General features: G+C 39.5%; 1 pseudogene; it reads left to right on the top strand.

The window, feature by feature from the left end:
- The first annotated feature begins 2,145 nt into the window (after positions 1–2,145).
- LOC144582292 (protein unc-13 homolog C-like) lies at positions 2,146–14,396 on the top strand (annotated as a pseudogene).
- The last annotated feature ends 5,881 nt before the right edge of the window (positions 14,397–20,277 follow it).

Consider the following 20,277-nt stretch of genomic DNA (forward strand, 5'->3'; position numbering starts at 1 on the left):
GGGCCCCTTTGACTATGGGTTTAGCTGTGTGACTTGCTTCTGCTGATGGCATGTTAGCAGATGAGAGGCAAACAGAGGCTCAGAATGTGCTTTTGCATTGGACTTGCTCTCTTGGCCCTCTGCCATCACCAGTCTAGCCTGCTGGTGCCAAAAACACATAAAACAGAGCCATCTTCACTGAGCCATGCCTAGATCAATCTATCCCCCATTCAACAAACACACAGGCTGCCCCACTGACACATGAGCTAAACTAGTCCTTACTGTTGTATGCCACTGAAATTTGGGGATTGGTTACTACCAAGCACTATGTTCTGGTCAAGGTTATCTGAAAAGTGACTAAGTTAGAAGTCAACCCCAGACCTGAAAATCCATAGTCTATTTTTCTGGGCCATACAATCAAAGTCTAAACCTTTTTCAAAATCACACTTGATACATGGACAATCAGGATGAACCAAATGACATGTTGAAACACTTAATCTTTTTCATGCTTGTTCCTTTTCACTATAATGCCACACACATAAATATTCAAATTGCTCTGGTCCATGTCCTACAAATGACAGTGAAGTCTATTAAACCTGTTCGAATGCAAGTCTTGGTGTGGTCTTCGAAAATAGGGCTGGTTGAGAATTAATTCAACATAATAATGTCTGTTAGACAAACAGAATTACAGTTATTAAAAATCTGGCAGGGAAATGGTTAAATACAGAAATAGCTAAATAAATTGTAATGCATCCCAGCAATAAATTATTAATCTATTTTATATATAAAACCTAAATATGTATATTGGCTTATTTTTGCATGAGCATAGTGGAAAGTACATGCCAAACTGACAGTGGTTACCTCACAGTGGGTGAGGAGCACAGTTCTGGGTGAGAGTTATGAGCATTTACTTCATAAATCTTTGTATTGTTTTATTATGATTTTACATAACTTTTCAACCCTTGTTTTTTTAAATACTTATTCTCCTTTCTCTCTCTCCTCCCCTTCTGATACTTCCATTATGTCTATGTTAATGTATTTGATGGTCTCCCACATTTTCTGCTGAGGTTCTGCTCATTTTTCTGTTCATTTTCATTATTTTTTCCTCTCTGTTCTTCATCTTGCATAGCCTCTATCCAATCTATTTTCAACTTTGTAATTGTTTTTTTACTCCCTCAAAAGCACTTTGAGCCACTCTGGTAAATGCTTTATTTCAGTTATGTACTTTTCAATGCCAGAATTTCCATTTGGTTCTGTCTTATGATTTCTGTTTATTCACAGTCTCTATTGATGCCACATTGTCAGCCCACCTTCCTTTAACCCTTAAATCACTGTTGCCCTCAGTTCTGTGAACATATTTGTATAATGGCCATCATAAAGTGTTTTGTGATTAAATATGATATCTGGTTACTCTCACAAGTGGTTTCTTTTGCCTTCCTTTCTTCAGTGTATCAGTCATACTTTGCCGTTTCTTCATACAGCTTGTAATAATGTTTTAAAACTGGACATTTTAGATAATATGTTGTTATCAGCGTTGGGTCCTGGCATTGCCTCTAAGACTTGTTTTTGTTATTTGCATGTTTTCCAGTGATTAGATTTTAATGAGGTCTATTTCCCCCACCCTCTACTCCCTACCCCTACCCCATAGTGTTAGGCCTCTGATGTTGCTTGTTAGGGAGGTACAGATTTGGGCATGACCACAGTCGCCCTGGATGACTGTACTGTATTGGAACAGTTCTTTCTTTCTCTGTTAACTCCTAGCTCTTTAACTCTGCTAATTGGCTGCTGATCATTCTTTTTATTTTCAACAATTCCCTGGGGCATAAATTTCTTTATAAACTAATTCTATCAAATTGTGACTCCTTTGGAAACACAGTTTCTGAGTTTCATTGAGATTTGTTCTGACCCCAACAGGACTTCCCCCAACTCTTTTATTCTCCTGTTCTTTTGAAGACATGCTGGCGTACTGTGTAGACAGTACTGTCCTTAAACCTAGACCCATGAATCAATTGCCCTTCAGCAGAGAGGACCCTTAGGATGGAACTTCTCCACTCTCTATTGCTAATAAAGTCATCTCTTTCCAGAAGAAATTAGAAGTTACCTGTCATACGGCCCGCATCTCCCCTGGGCAGAATCTCTGAGACAGCTCTGGAGCTGGAGGTGAGAATGATGCCAAGCTTCTCTGCTCTAGCTAAGTCCTCAGTTCAGTTAGGGGAGCAGGGCTGTGACATCACACTGGGGTCCTCTTGGCTTACCTCTTCTGACATGGAACCATCACCCCACAAGCTGTGGTTGGAGAAGAGTGATGAAGGCCTTAGTATTTTCAATTTCCTCTGTTACACAGCACAGGCTGAGCAGAAGAAGGGAGCCCTCACCCGTCACCTGCACTTGCCTGGAACTCTGCCTCAGTAACAGGTAGTGGGGTGCAACATGAGAAATGCTGATATCCTGCTCCTCCCAGGAAGAAAGCAGCAGGAGCTGGGGGAAGAGAGAACTCTGTGTTCTTGGAGGCAGCCAAGAAAACAGTCCACCTCCTTGTTTTGTGGGGCACAGCAAAGGTGCATAAGGACAGATTATGATTTGTCAGAAACTTAAGCAATTGGTTAATCTACAGGGGTGATTTGAGAAGCTGTGATGGTTATTCCATCTCACGTTTTATAGGTCATTACCAATTAAAGCATTATCTGAGTAGTCTATTAAATGTGTGAGACTCTTCATTCCCTCACATAGCATCCTAAGAGCATGGTAGGTAAGAGACTCAAAGTGCTTACTAATCCCATGTTACAGTGACAGTAAGCAGGAATTTTTAATCCTCAAAAGCTGCTCTTCTGAAGAGAAGTTCAAACAAAGCAGATAATCAGTTATTTCAGCTTCCTCCCATTGGTCAGCACATACTCCCTTGGGCACTACTCATCCCTGAAGTATTTATGACCCAATGTTAGTGACAAAGGGCATGTAGTACACAAACAGATGGTGACTTGAAATGTAGCCCAATCCCTAGGGATTTAGAATAAGCCTAACTATGCAGCAGGCACAGCCTCTCATCAAACTTTTCTGAATTGCTCACTAAACTTTGTTGAATAAAAAATATTTTAAATTATTTTCATATTGGGCCAGGCACGGTGGCTCAAGCCTGTAATCCCAGCACTTTGGGAGGCCGAGGCGGGTGGATCACGAGGTCAAGAGATGGAGACTATTCTGGTCAACATGGTGAAACCCCGTCTCTACTAAAAATACCAAACGTTAGCTGGGCATGGTGGTGCGTGCCTGTAATCCCAGCTGCTCAGGAGGCTGAGGCAGGAGAATTGCCTGAACCCAGGAGGCGGAGGTTGCGGTGAGCCGAGATCGCGCCATTGCACTCCAGCCTGGGTGACGAGCAAAAGTCCGTCTCAAAAAAAAAAATTATTTCCATATTCAAATATGAATATGGCAATATAGGCTGTTTTTTGCTCTTTTGGGCAAATAACTAGTTGATCGAGATATCCTGTGTTCAGCTTCAAAATGCTTTGTTCAGTTATTTTTATCCTGGGATAGACAATTGACAAATTTCACCACACATATATTCAAGGCTGTAGTGAGGCCAACCTTCCAGATGTGAGGTACAAGATACTGTACAGTGTCACACATGGGACTGAATGAAGCAGCTTTTACACTTTCAGCATCAACCAAAGCAGTAAATGAATCAGCTGAAGTACATGTGTGGTTCTTTTCACAGTAATACAGGACAATGAAAATAGCTGGAGACAAACTGCAAAGCAATCCTGATAACTGACAGAAAACTTAAAGTTCTGTGACCTTTAAAAACATTTTGTCAAAAAACAGGACAAAAAAAATCTCTTACTTCCAGTGATAAATGTATATGGAAATTTAAAATACAGGAAAATATTTGTTTAGAATTAGAGTGTTTTATTGTAAAGGTCTTTTTAAGAGTAGTTTGAACAGTGAGTGCCTTTTACTTCCCCTGGTATAGTAAGGGGTGAGCGTGTTTTCTATGCCTCGGAAACGGATCCAAACTTAGGACTCTGACAATCCACCAACATTGTAATCCTTCCGGCTTCTTACGTCATCACCGATCTGTGAGTTCCTTAGATGTGACTTTTTCTCCATGTAAATTTTGCTAGCGTGTCTGTGTCTTTTCCTCACTTACGTTAGTAGCCCCAGTTTCATCATCTCCTCGGATGCTCACCTAGAGTCTCTCCCTGGTGGTAGTGTCAGTATTCCAACAGTCAGTAATTTCTTCAGTCAACCCATTTGCACTTCATGTGTGATTCACTCCAGCATTATCACTTTTCCTCTTTCTTGCCCAATTTCATCTTTTGATTATCCAGGTTTGTAAAACAATCACATGGGTTTATAACTAGGAAACAAGGTGACCGCACTCTGTCATCTGTGTAAACCAATTACACAGTGACCAATCACCTTTTTGAAAGAAGAGTTTGGTCACTAATGATATGTATATACAATCCACAGAGTGATGAGTGGTCTACAGAATTAGCCTGTGACGTTTGTCCTCTAATATACCATAACAACTGAAATCTGAACTGGTTAGAGGGACACTAATGTTGTTTAAACTGTGGAAGCAACTGTTAATCAGTAAGAGCCCTGTTGTTTCTACCCATACCTGTCAGAAAAGTTATGTTCCTAATCGCACTTTTTAAGGGTTGTACTACCTTACAAAGCCAGTTCAAGACTATGTTTGACTTAACTGAAGAGTAAATTTCACATTTTGTCTTAGAAAAGGAAATATGTATCTTGAGAGTCTAGTAAATGTTTTCCCCCAGGAGGTTTCAGAAAGTGTTGAGGCACTGCTCGCTATGTAAGCAAGATTTTTAAATCCTCCTCCTCTGATGTCCATATAACCCTCAATATCTTATTTTAGAAAACAAACACAGGTAGGGTGTATAAATGGAAGACCACAGACAAGCAATTTGAGAAAGAAAAAACTTACATCATATATGTTTAAAGAGACCCTCTTAAAGGTTTTAGGCACATTTCTTTAGATATTACTTGCTTTAAAACAGAATAGTCTTTCTCCATAACTAAGGGCAGCAAACCAAAACTCTCATACTGTCTTACTTAGAATGTTATGGCCGGGTGCAGCACTTTGGGATATCACAATCCAGGTTCATACTGTATTAGTTACTTGTGCTGCTAGAAAATTACTCATTTCTTAAGGTTTCATTGTGCTCACATTAAAGCTTTGGTTCAAAGCTCTATTCTCGGCCTGGCATGGCAGCTCATGCCTGTAATTCCAGCACTTTGGGAGACCCAGGCATGGTGGTGCACATTTCTAGTCCCAGGCACTTGGGAGGTTGAGGTGGGAGAATCACCTGAGCCCTAAAGGCTGAGGGTGTAGTGAGCAATGATCGCATCACTGCACTCTAGATTGGGCAGCAGAGGGAGATTCTGTCTCAAAGAAAAAAACCCTCTCTCCCAAAAGCAGGCTGTAATTGTGCCTTCAGTAGTACAAAGGGTAAATGAGAAAGGTGTGACCTCCTTTCATGTACAGTTGTTCTCTTTCTTCTGGTGGTAGCGTCCGTGGTGTGGGGGAGAAAGGAAAGAAAAAAGGTGACTTCATTTGTACTTCAGTGGTGACCTTTAGTGGTGAGGGCTCATTATATACTTTGTTAGTGTGAAGAGCTGTTGCTGTTTTAATTCTTATGTCCAAAGTGACCACCTGCTGTCTTCCAGTCCCTTTATCCTCACAGGGCTGTGGCAAGAGAGAGGCCCCTCTGGTGAAATGGCTTATCTCAGCAGGTTCTCTTGAAAGGTTCTGGCCCAAATCTTGATTCTCTCAAGATAGAAACTGAAAGTCTTTCAGAATCTTATATTCTGGGCTTATCAGCATTACCCTTCATTTTAATAAAAATAACATTCTATTAATCTCATGCATTGCAAATGAGATTGCAAAAGTAAAAACTCTATGGGTAGAAATGAAAATTTCACGTAACTTTGACAAAAATACTATGCTTTTAAAAACTATACCATAGACAAACTTCTAACATGATAATGATTCCTCATAGTTTATAATAGCAAGGAATTAAAAATAATTGAAATACGGTTAAATGATATATCCACATAACGGATTAAAGGTCAAATAATGTCTTATTTTCTAAGCACGTTGTGGCTGAACATTTCCTTTGCAGTTAGTTCTGTGATATTCCAGGCCATATAGAAGAAAGTGGCAGCTTTACCTACATTGAACTGGAGTGACTTCCGTGATATATTTGTAGGCCGAATAGCCAGAGCATGTGCTTCAGTTTGGGGAAAATTTCATATGTTCATAAATGATATGTTAATGTGTATATAGTAGGAGGTGGGCGTTACCTCATTTTACAAATGAGAAAACAGAGTTTAAGCAGCTTAAGAAAACAGGCTCATAGAGTCAGTGGCGGCATACTGTGACTTCAACTGTTTATCTGAACCCAAATCACAAGCCCTTTCCAATACGATACGTTTAATCCCTGACTAATCTAATCCAGGATAGAGTTGAAGTTCTAAAATGCTATTGGTAGACCTTGCAAACATATTAAAATGTATTTGTGAGTTTCATGAAGGCAGGTACCCTACAAAGCTACCTTTGTGTTCCCAGTGCTCTGGTATGGCACACTGTGGAAAAGATTTTGAAGGAATAAAAAGCAATGCTGCATTTTTGTGTGCAATCAATGAACATAACTTCATTAAGTGGTGAATAAATCAACTACTAGTTCTTTGAACCATCACAAGAGTAACAGAGTGTCTTATGCTTTCTGCAGGCCAAATGGAACTTTAGTTCACTGGCTAATTATTACATTCAAGCCTCAAACTTGCATATCAAACTTCAGTGAGTATGTATCATCGCCTGTTCTGTGCTGTTAATGGAAAAATCTATTCATTGCCAATAATAAATTTTAAGTCTTATGCATAGCATGAAATTGTCCATTATTAATTCATCTGAAAGTTCAGGCCAGTAAACTTCTGCTTATTTTCAGGTCATTCCTACAAAGATACAGTGGGTCAGATATCTGTTCATGTGACATCATGGCCACCCCAGGAACAGGTGATCATAAACTCACTGTAAAAGGTATACTTCAGGTCTACATAAATTAAACACATACTAAATTTCTGCAGGAATACTGTCAGCAATGTAACATTTCTTGCCTTTTAAAAAGTATGCATAATTATTTTAGGGCATACTTAAAATTTTCTAATGAAACACAAACTTTTGGTTTAAAATAGAAAAATATCAATGGCACTGATGTTTAGCCTACATTATTCAAAATATATAAATACGCTGATAAATTTCCATACTTACTGTGTCAGACATTTTGTAATAGTTACCATGATATTCACTGAACAATCATACATTATATATTAAGTCAGTATGTTCTTACAGTTCACACAATATATTTCTTTTTCCATGTGACTTCCAACAACTGGCTTAGAGTTGCTTTTTTTATATATATATAATGAGTGGCTCACTTTGTTGGTTTTATATGTCAAAACAGCCTCAGATCTCAACCAAACAGACCTAAAAGACATCTAAAGAACTCTCCACCCCAAATCCATAGAATATACACTCTTCTCAGCACCACATTGTACTTACTCTAAAATTGACCACATAATTGTAAGTAAATCACTCCTCAGCAATTGCAAAAGAGCAGAAATCGTAACAACCAGTCTCTCAGACCACAGTGCAATCAAATTAGAACTCAGCATTAAGAAACTCACTCAAAACGATACAACTACATGGAAACTGAACCAACTGCTCGAGAATGACTACTGAAAAAATAATGACATGAGGGCAGAAATAAAGATGTTCTTCAAAACCAATGAGAATGAAGACACAACATCCGAGAGTATCTGACACACATTTGAAGCAGAGTCTAGAGGGAAATTTATAGCAATAAATGCCCAAATGAGAAGCAAGGAAAGATCTAAAATCGACACTTTATCATCAAAATTAAGAGCTAGAGGAGCAAGATTGAAAAAAATTAAAAGCTAACAGAGAACAAGAAATAACTAAGATCCGAGCAGAACTGAAGGAGATAGACACAAAAAAACACTTCAAAAAAATTAATAAATCCATGAGTTAGTTTTTGAAAACATCAAAAAAATGACCACAAGCTAGGCTAATAAAAAAGAAAAGAGAGAAAAATCAAATAGATGCAATATAAAATGATAAAGGAAATATCACCACATATTCCACAGAAATACAAACTACCATCAGAGATTACTACAAACAACTCTATGCATACAAACCAGTAAATCTGGAAGAAATTAATAAAGTCCTAGACACTTACACCCTGCCAAAACTATACCAAGAAGAAGTTAAATCCCTGAATAGACCAATAACAAAGTCTGAAGTTGAGGCATCAATTAATAGCCTACTAACCAAAAACAGTCCAGGTCCAGACGGATTCACAGCCTACTTCTTCCAGACTTACAAAGAGGAGCTGCTACCTTTTCTTCTGAAACCATTCCAAGCAACACAAAAGGAGGGAATTCTAACTCATTTTATGAGACCAACATCATCTTGATACCAAAAACTGGCAGACATACAACTAAAAAAGAAATTTTCAAGCCAATGTCGATAATGAACATCAATGCAAAAATCTTCAGTAAAATACCTGCAAACCAAAAACAACAGCATGTCAGAAAGCTAATCCATCACGATCAAGTAGGCTTCGTCTGGGGGATGCAAGCCTGGTTCAACATATGCAAATCTATAAACGTAATCCATCAGATAAACAGAACCAAAGACAAAAACCACATGATTATCTCAATAGCTGCAGAACAGGCCTTTGACAAAGTTCAACAGCACTCTATGGAAAAAACTCTCAATAAACTAGGTATCAAGGGAACATATCTCAAAATAACAAAAGCTGTTTACTACAAACCCACAGTAATATCATACTGAATGGGCAAAAAGTGAAAGCATTCCCTTTGAAAACTGGCACTAGACAACGGTGCCCTCTCTCACCATTTTTATGTAAAATAGGATTGTAAGTTCTGGCCAGAGCAATCTGGCAAGAAGTAGTAATAAAGGGCATTTAATTAGGAAAAGAGGAAGTCAAATTGTCTCTATTTGCAGATGACATGATTTTATAAGACGCCATAATCTCAGCCCAAAATCTCCTTAAGCAACTTTAGCAAAGTCTCAGGGTACAAAATCAATGTGCAAAAATCACAAGCATTCCTGTACACCAATAATAGACAAATAGAAGGCCAAATTATGAGCATACTACCATTCACAATTGTTATGAAGAGAATAAAATATCTAGGAATACAACTAACAAAGGCTGGGAAGGACATCTTCAAGGAGAACTACAAATCACTGCTCAAAAAAATAAGAGAGGACACAAACAGATGGAAAAACATTCAATGCTCATGGTTAGGAAGAATCACTACTGTAAAAATGGCCATATTGCCCAAAGTGATTTGTAGTTTCTATTCTATCCCCATCAAGCTACCAGTAAACTTCTTCACAGAACTGGAAAAAGAAAAAAGAACCTTAAACTTCATCTGGAACCAAAAAGGAACTTGCATAGCCAAGACAATCCTAAGGACAAAAAAAAAAAAAACCTGGAGGCATCACAATAACTGACTTCAAACTATACCACGAGGCTACACTAATCAAAACATCATGGTACTGGTACCCACACAGATACACAGACACATGGAACAGAACAGAATCCTTGGAAGTAATGCCACACATCTACAACCATCTGATCTTTGGCAAACCTGACAAAAACAAGCAATGGGGAAAGGATTCCCTGTTTAATAACAGGTGTTGGGGAAACTGGCTGTTTTCAGAAAGCTGAAATTAGACCCCTTCCTTACACCTTATACAAAAATTAACTCCAGACATATTAAAGATTTAAACATAAGACTTAGCACCAAAAAACCCTAGAAGAAAACCTAGGCAATACCATTCAGGACACAGGCATAGGCAAAGACTTCATGACTAAAACACCAAAAGCAGTGGTAACAAAAGCCAAAATAGACAAATGGGATCTAATTAATCTTAAGAGCTTCTGCACAGCAAAAGAAACACTCATGAGAATAAACCAGCAACCAACAGAGAGGGAAAAAATTTTTGCAAGCTACCCATCTGACAAAGGGCTAATATCCAGAATGTATAAAAAACTGTAACAAATTTATAAGAAAAAAACAATCCCATCGAAAAGTGGGTGAAGAATATGCAGTTAAACAAAAAGACATTTATGTGGCCAAAAAAGGTTAAAAAATGCTCATCATGACTGGTCATTAGAGAAGTGCAAATCAAAACCACATTGAGATACCATCTCACACCAGTTAGGATGGTGATCATTAAAAAATCTGGAGACAACAGATGCTGGAGAGAATGTGGAGAAACAGCAATGATTTTACACTGTTGATGGGAATGTAAATTAGTGCAACCATTGTGAAGACAGTGTGACGATTCCTCAAGGATCTGGAAACAGAAATAGCATTTGACCCAGAAATCTCATCAATGAGTATATACCCAAAGGATTATAAATCGTTCTACTATAAAGACACATGCACACATATGTTCACTGCATCACTGTTTACAATAGCAGACTCAGAACCAACCCAAATGCCTGTCAGTGATGGACTTGATAATGAAAATGTGGCACATATACACCATGGAATACTATGCAGCCATAAAAAATGAAGACTTAATGTCCTTTACAGCAACATGGATGAAACTGAAAACCATCATTCTCAGCAAACTGACACAAGAACAGAAAACCAAACAATGCATGTTCTCACTTATAAGTGGGTGTTGAACAAAGAGAACACATGGACACAGGGAGGGAACATCACATACTGGGATCTCATGAGGGCTGGGAGGCTAGGGGAGGAATAGCAGTGAGTGGGGAGTTTGCAGAGGAATAACATTAGGAAAAATACCTAATGTAAGTGATGAGGACAGATGCAGAAAACCACCATGGCACGTGTATACCTATGTAACAATCCTGCAAGATCTTGACGTGTGCCCCAGAACTTAAAGTATAATTTAAAAAATTCATTGTTTCCACACATTTGTTTGCAAAATGTGCTATTTCCTTTCCTTTGATAGTGACTGCTATTAATGGCCAAACTGGCAGACCACAGCAATGCTCTGCCCCTTTGTAGATTTTTCTATACTGGGACCCAATCTGGGAGACAAGAAGAGAAAATGAGGCATAAAAAGAAAAAGCAACACGTGATCACCAAAATACAGTAAAACATTTCAGTTTTAAGTCATAAACCCACCTTACTTATTCCACCAGGCAACAGTTATTGTACAGCTGGCCTTATTGAGGGATTCAGAATGGGAAAGGCTAAGGAAAATGAAGAAGACTGTGGTTTCAGTTCCCTGCCATTCATTCAGTATCTGTTCAGTGCCTACCACATATTAGCCAATGTTATAGTCATTAGGTGTATGTATCATAGGAGATCTCTGAATGGATCTTTTGCAGTACAGTCACACAGGTCACTTTCTACCGATGAGGAATGTATGATAAAGTCGCAAAGTTTGTCGTATATTATGAAATACCACATGCAGAACTATGTGGTAAGTACTATGACTAGCTGCTTTGCGTGGGGGTCAGGGAAGCCTCTCTGATCATGTGACTTTGAAGCTGAAACCTGTAAAAATAAAAAGTCAGCCGAGCATGGAAGAGCAGAACCGTTCAGAGAAGTGAAATAGCAAGTACAAGGACTCTAAGGCAAGAGCAAGCCTGGCATATTTGAGAAGCATCACATCATAAATGAGTGAGATCCCATTACTTTGGACAGGAAATTAGGTACTGATGCCCTGTCACACAGGGCTTTGCAATTCTAAACTTAATAGGTGGTCCACTGAAGGGTTTTCTAATGAAGAGATGAACAACATGATTTACATCTTTATTTTGTTTGTTATGTACAGAAATAATTATACGGCAGTACAACCAATATGTAAAGATCAGTTAGAGGGCTATTGCCATAGTCCAGGCAATAGCTATTCATGACTAACCAGATTGTAAGAGGGAGACAGATGTGGAAGATTCTGTATAACGTGTTGAAAGAAGATTCTTGCCATAGGCTGAAGGTAGAACTTGAAAGAGTAATTCCCAAGAATGCTCAACTTAGAGTAATTCAAAATGAGCTTAATTACATAGGAATTTACAACGCAGTAACTGCAGGGAAATTTAAGTACTAATGGGACCTGGGGCTAAGAGTAACCAGGCCATTGCCACTCTTAGGCCTGAAAAGGAGAGAGGAAGAGTCATTACTAAAACTGGAAAGTGAAAACTTGATGTATACTCAGCCCTCAGCCACCTTGGAAGCAGCAGTGATATTCCATTGAGGAAAGCAGACTCACAGGCAAAGAGCCAGGGAAATAAAGACCCTGATCTCACTGCTGACCTCTTGATGGGGTTCCCTTTGAGCCAAAATCTACTGGAAGTAAGAAGAAACCCTACTGAGAGAGCCCCAACACATGAGTTTTCTATTGCAAACTGCAAAAAGCAGGGTTGATCCACAGGAGCAAGTGGGAGAAACCAGGCACTGAATAAAGTCAAGGGAGCCCCCTCAGTTTTGGCATGTGTAGTTGGAAAGGTCATAATTTACCAAGATGGAAGAAAAAATAACAGTGCTTCAAATCTATTAATTTGGAGCTGCCTGTCACTCTCTAGAGATGTCATTTAATTCTAAAAATAATCTAGACTAGGAAAAAGCCCAAAAAATTTACACGCCCAAACAGTCCCTTACAGGTTAGGATGTGTGTTCGTGATTTGCCATAGTCCATTCAGCACTCTGCTGTGAACACTTCACTCCCGTATTGCTTATGAAAACTGGAGTATCCTACACCATCAATCCAAAGGGTCCTAATAGATCACACTGCCTGCTAATAAATCAGCTTCCAACATTTCATTATCTACTTCTCCAACCCACACAAAAACCTTGACACAACTAAAGTTTCTTCTTGGATATAACACAGTGACCTACTTAAAGGCAGCATTTTAAACTCAGGAGATCTAGTTTCCACCATATTTTGCTCTTCTACTCTTATCCCCTAGGCTTCCATTTTCTTTCACACTATTTCAGATTTTCCTAAAGTACAAAGGGTAGTTACCACTTTTACCTGGAAATGTAAGTTTGACTTTGCAAAATGTGTCATCAGAAAAAAATCACCGGTAAAAGAAAGGAATTTGAAAGCTGGTACTGATGAGAAATAGATGTACATTCCTTAGAAAGTCAAGAATATGAGAATGAACAAAAATAAGGGGTGGTGGAAGACTATGTCTACCTTGTTGGCACTTGGCCTTCTTTGTCATGTTCAGTTCTACGCTGACAAGCTGTCTCGGGTGGTTGTTAGAGAGGCCACACACTTGGCAGGTCTAACTGTTGGCAAAGAACTGGCATTGAATCACCAGGCTCTCCTGGAACCGATTTGCTCTGGAGATTTGTATCCAATTTAGCATCTTGTGAATGGTGCTTGATAGGCTATGCAGTATATTTTTCTGAGAAAAGGTCCCTAGATAATAACAGCTTCTCCAGGATTTGGAGGTAAAGTGATAGCAGTAACTGATAGTGAAATGGCATGGAAATTCTACCAAGAGGAACCCATTACCCTGGCCTAGTACCCACGACCCCTGCCCAACTCCATTGTAGCCACAATTAGGAGACCCTGCCCCTAGTGATTAAGTGCAACACAGTGTCTTAATTTCCTTTTTTTTGCATAGGGAAAAAGTCATTTTTAAATTAGCCTTGTAAGTCAAATTTAAGGGGTTAAAATACACTGATACTTTATTTGCCAACATAATAATCAGATCCAATGTATACAATTCTCAGCAGTATTCTAGAACCCTATTGATGCCTAGAGGAAGTAAAGTTTTTGCTCAAAATTTGTATTTTTAATCCACACAACATTCTGGGAAAGAAAAATCAACCAGGGGCTTTTGAACCTCATCTGTCAGTTAAGGATTACTGCTTTGGCAGAGAAGATCAAATTATCAGAATGATGGTCATTCAGCTACAGAACACAGCAGAAAAGGGTAGCTCTGGGGCAGGGTACACTCTTCTGAAAAATATCCCTATGAATGAAACTGGTTTGACTATCCTTAGAATACTCTCTGAGGACCAGTGATGATGTGGCTAAAAAATTCATGAGACATAAATCTGAAGCAAGATCTACTGAAAAGAGTGCTTGAAACAAACACTGCAAGCCAAATGCACAACTATAATTGTTTGACTACAGCATGCATGTGCAAATACAGGGCAATGCTTATTTCCCTACATTTCAGTGTTTGCCAGTACACTGTACATGTTACTCATGAGCAATGTCTACAAGGTATGTGAAAAACCCTCTGAACTTTTATACCAATTCTGGTCTGTGGGAAATAAATGTTCCATGAAGTGTCAAAATTATGATGTAAAGTGAAATATAAAGAACAACTTTAAAAATGTTTACTTCATATATTTACCCATTTCACATTAATTTAAAAAACTCTTTTGAGTTTTCCCATCAGTTGTCTTTGTTAAATTAATGTTGTACACATATTAGAAAAAATTTGTTACTCAATTTTTATTTATCTCATCATAGATATCTTACAAATACCCATAATACCGTATCTGAAGAGGCAGTCATGTCTAGAAACCATCTGTAATTTTCTAGTTGCAGATATATTGTAATTTTGCATACAAATTAAAATAGAAAAGGTGGAAAATATTTTCTGCTGACCAGTTTCCAACCTTTCTGAAACATCACTGTGAAGAAATGCTATTAAAGCATTTTGAATATAAACAGGTTTATTAATATTTGCATTTTCTGTATTTTTATTGAGGGAATGTATTAACTTCTCTTTTCATGTCCACAAGGGGCATGGTTTCAAAGACAAGAACTTCGCAGTGACATGCCTGACCTGCCTTCTTTTACATCTCCATCCTGGAGCCTAGAGTTCTTTCTCTAACTTTCACTGGCACAAGACAGGCAGACTGCCCAGGTGAGCTCCCTTTGTTTAGAAAGCCCACAAAAAGCTGTGGGAGGACTGTGACCTAGGCAACCAATCCAGCATCAGAGTAAAAAATCAATCACTTCAGATGAATTTGGAAGAACTTCTATGACTGGATGAGGACTTGAATGGGGTGGGAATAACTCCGAGATTAAAAGTCCCTTTGCTCCTTACCTGTGTGGATTCCATCTCTGGACCCCCTCCCACAGCAGCATGGGAGTTCCCTCTCTCTCCCTCTCCCTACTTCTCTTTCCTCCAGGGCCTCTTCACCCATTTTGGTGGGGGGGGCACCAAGAACCTGGAACACCCAGTTACATTCTGATTTGACTTTTTGGAGTCTATGCCAAAATATATGGCTGTAAAACAATTAGTTTCTAATGATCAGTTTTGGTCATAACTCTTAGAGACTACTTCCAATGGCAGAGACAAGAAACTGTTACAATGATTGTGCTTTGTGGACAACCTGATCTAATATGGTAAGAACAGAAGTGATTAGTATCACGACTGTCAGAGCCGTTCTGCTACTGAGTATAAAATCACACAACAGTGAGGTTGCTAATTCATGTTAAACTGTGAGGCCATTGCTTTGTTAATGACTTCTCTAAATGCATGATGTGATGCGATCCTCTGGCATATGCTGTAATGCATGGATGTATATTGAGCACATGCAGCACTGTGCTGTATCTTCTACCTTTTTATTTCATTTATGCAACATCATATTATTTAGAAAGAAAATCTCCAGGCTCTTTGAACCATAAGTAATATTCTTCATAATATTTGGCTCTAAAATTTCATTAAAAGTTTAGACATCAGAATCGTTATTCTATTTTAATAATTCTATTTCAACTCATCTATTCTAATTAAGTGAAGTTGCAGAATACAAAATTAACACACAGAATGGTAATTAGCAAGATAAATGACTAGTGATATTTGAAACTCATCTCTCCTACAAGAAAAGACCATGGTGACTGGAAGCCCAGGAGGGTGTCAATGTAGACACTTACCCTTTGTAGCCCCATCCCCTCCACCTGAATTGGATAGTCCCAGAGACAGGAGGAATTCCCTATGGGAAAATGTAAGCAGAAAAATCCTATCAGCCTTCATTGCCACCACAAATACCTACAGTTCTTGTCACAGAATTCCACGGTCCCTGCAAGCCCTGAGTCCAGTTGGGTGTGCTAACCGGAGTTCACACAGCTGCACTGTTCTGGATCAGCAGCATCAAATGTATACTTTCCACTGCCCCATCACCCCTTGTAAGCCAAGCTGCTGCAGCTCAGCACCATCATAAGACAAGAGCCACCTCTGGAGTGTGTTCTGGTCTGGGGTCCAGTAGCCACGGCACCTCTTCAGCACTGGGGCTTCATTTTCATTATTCCAAGCCCACACAGATGGCTAAGTAACACAACCCTAGGTGTGCAGAGCTGGAGCCCAGGATTGCCTAGGAGTCTGTCCTTCACAGCAGAGGAACCAGCTCCCACTGCCATTACATCTACTGGAATAAGAGTCTGGTAGTCTTGTCCAGGGCAAAGCTTTCCTTTAAGCAGCCAAACTGTTGCAAGTTTTTCCCAAAGTAGAAAATATCTGTGAGTCGCCGAGCAGCTGACATACCTCTGGGAGAGCACAGCAACTACACACACATGTTCAGGGCTTCAGGAGGAATCTGCTGCACCACCTCTTGCCAACACATGCCCAGGCTAATCAAGAGCTGGGCACCTAAATCTCACACATAAAAAGGAGCCACACAGGCTGTTCCTGGGAGAGGCACCTCCAGGCCAGCCTTGCAGTTATAACTCCACATTTCATGATATAAAAACATCCCTGCAGGCCACCCCAAGAGGTATAGCTGGGCATCTCTGTGCCTGTGTCACAGGCCTCAGAAAAAGCCTTGTGGTCCACTTCCATCAGATATATTCAGAAGCCAGCCAAGAAGTTGTGCGATCATGTTCTGAGCCTGAGAATTATTCCCATCTGAACCCCCAGGACAACTAAGCTGCTGTGTGCCTGTGTGCTGGGCCTGATACACAGGCCAATAGGCTGCCCCTGGATGAAATGACCCCACGCTGACTGAGCAGCTGTGCACTCAAATGCACAATAGCCCCTCAGTATGTCCATACTCTACACACTTCCAGGCTAGCAGAGACACCATGCAGCTGCATCCTGGGCCTGAAAAACAAACCCAAGGGCCTCTGATACTGAGCCTGCCCCCTGTCCCACTGAACCCACTGAGAACCATTACAGCGACTTGTGGAGCTTATGAAACAGCTCCAAAGGCCTCCTGGCAGTCACACCCCAAGGCTGGCCGGGTAAATGTATATCCATGCCCCTGGCCAGACTAACAAGCCTGTGCTGTTAACCACAGTGAAGTAGACTGAGAGTTGGCTAACACACCTTATAAACACACACACCTCTGACCTGAGAAACAACATGGGAAGCCCGCCTCTGACAAAGCGGAACTACCACTACACAAATGTTCTTAGCCTGGGCCACTGAAACACTCACCATCATTCCTACATGGATGACAGCTGAGAACTACATGGAGACTATACTACTGCATCCACCTAGAAGTCGGGTGTATTAGTCCGTTCTCATTCTGCTAATAAACACACACCTGAGACTGGGTCATCTATAAAGAAAAGAGGTTTAACTGACTCACAGTTCAGTATGGGTGGGGAGGCCACAGGAAACTTAGAATAATGGGAGAAGGGGAAAAAAACTATCTTCCAGTGAGGGATAACATTAGGGTCAACACCTAATGAGATGATGGGGGGATGGATGCAGTAAACCACCATGGCCTGTATATACCTATGTAACAATCCTGCACGATCTGTACAAGTACCCCAGAACTTGAAATATAACAATAAAAAAATTTAGATTCATTCTCAAAGCAAAATAAAAATCTACACTCTATGCAAGAGATATAGACACAACTAAAAATAATCCAGAAATATTATGAATAAAAGATAATACACAAATGTGAAACATGCAAACATGGAGAAAACAGGATTTGCAATACTGATATCAGATATACAGTGCAATTTATGCAAAAAAATTAAACAAAAAAATCCTTTGTAATACTAAGAAAATTGATAAAAAAAGTATGTTATTAATCCATATACCAAAATCCCACAGCAATGACATACATCAAGCAGAAATGAGAAACATGCAAAGAGAAACTAATAGAAACACCACTGTTAGTCTAACACAGGTAAAATAGAGAAAATATAAATAAATATATAAAAAACAAGGTAAATAGAATCTGTATATATAGGTCAAATATATAACCTTAAAAATAAGTATTTTAAACTAATTGCCAGAGATTGTATATATTCAAGATATACAATGTTATGATTTGATAGACATGTTCTGATAATCACTATCAAATTAACAATCCATCACCATTTGTTCTTAACTACATATGAAACGTTTATGAAAAATGAATCACAAAGAAAAATCAATTAGTTCTACAAAACAGAAATGATGGAAACATTGTCTTAACACATTGCACTAAAACTAGAAATTAATTTTTTTAATTGTAAAACTCTTCAAAATAAAAGCCTCTCTACTGAATAATTCGAACAGACAAATGACAACATGCACAATTTCTAAAATTAATAATAAAAACACTCTACATCAGTGTCTATTGGATAACAAATGTGTGTCCTCATGGACTTATATAAATAAAATGAAAATAAATGCTGAACTCAAAACAACGGAGCTAAGTACCTGGATGACACCTATAATCTCAGTGCTTTGGAAGGTCAACGCATGAGAATTGCTTCCGGCCAGGAGTTTGAGACCAAACTGGGCAATACAAGGAGACAATGTCTCAAAAAAAAAAAAAAATTTCCCAGAGTGGTACTGTGTGCCTGTAGTTCCTGCTACTCCAGAGGCTGGGACAGGAGAATTACACAAGCCCAGGGGTTTGAGGCTGAGACTGCGGTGAACTATGATGTGGCTACTGGACTCCAGCCTAGGGACAGAGCGAGACCCTGAATTAAAAACAAGCAAACAAACAACCAAAAATGTTTCCTGGACAAAATAGAGATGGCTGACCAGTCACAGCCAGCAAGAACATGCCCCATGGAGAGACTAAGACATAGAAAACACTGGTGCAGTCTGAGCAGATCTTCAGAGGGAAGGCATTGAGAATAGAGGGAGAACACAGATCCTGGGATGAAGGAAGAGAAAGCTGAAAACTCTGCCTGGGGCTGCCACACACCAAGATTCCTTCCTGGGTCCCAGGGACTACTGGAAAATGGGTGAATTGAATAGTCAAGAAATGGCTTCCTCTTGCTATGGACCTCTGGAATCATGGCAGCAACAGATCCCATGATGCCCACAGACACCCAAGCTAGCAGAGTGAGCTGCTTACAGAGGGGCTGGGGTAGGGCGTCAGCCTCTGCATTAGCCAGAGTTTTTGGTGCAGCAATGTCTTCAGCAGAATATGACCAAGAATGCCTATCCCCCAAGGCTCGCCATGTGCCCTTAGGAGACTTTTTCCTCAGAGGAACTGTTAGGCCTGAACAGAGCAAGGTGGTCTTGCCTGTAAGATCAAGCAGTCCAACTTGAGCTCTCCCTGGTCAGCTGCCCTCTTCCAGGGCCCAAGCCAGGCTGTGCATGCTCGCAGGACATCCTTGGATGCCCAACCAGAGCGCCTGCAGCACTGAACCTACCATACAACACAATCAAACCCCAAAGAACAGCAAAAACATAAAAGGAAAACAAAATCCAAAGGACAGCAACTTCAAACACTAAAGGAATGTCAGCCCAAAATAATGAAAAAAAACTAGCACAAGAATTTAGGCAACTCCAAGGGCTGAATGTCTTCATACCTCCAAGCACTGTACGACTTCCCCAGCAATGGTTCTTAACCAGGATGAAATGACTGAAATAGAATTCAGATATGGATAGGAATGAAGATCATCAAGATTCAGAATAAAGTCAAACCTCAAGCCAAGAATTCTAAGGAATACAGTAAAAGAATCCAGGAGATAAAGGTGACATGGTTATTCTAAGAAAAACAAAACTGATCTGATATAGCTGAAAACGTCCTGTCAAGAATTTCACAACACAACTGCAGGTATTAACAGCAGACTAGATCAAGCTGAGAAAAGAATCCTGGAGCTCAAAGACCAGTTCCCTGAGATAATTTAGTCAGAAAAAAATGGGAAAAAAAACAATAAAGAAGAATTAACAAAACCTCTGAGAAATATGGGATTATATAAAGAGACAAAGCTTATGACTCAGAGACATTCCTCAAACAGAAGGCAAGAGAGAAAGCAATTTGGAAAATATATTTCAGGATATCTTTCATAAAACTTTCCTCAGCCTT

The sequence above is a fragment of the Callithrix jacchus genome, chromosome 4 (genome assembly GCF_049354715.1).
Source record: "Callithrix jacchus isolate 240 chromosome 4, calJac240_pri, whole genome shotgun sequence".
NCBI classification, from domain to species: domain Eukaryota; kingdom Metazoa; phylum Chordata; class Mammalia; order Primates; family Cebidae; genus Callithrix; species Callithrix jacchus.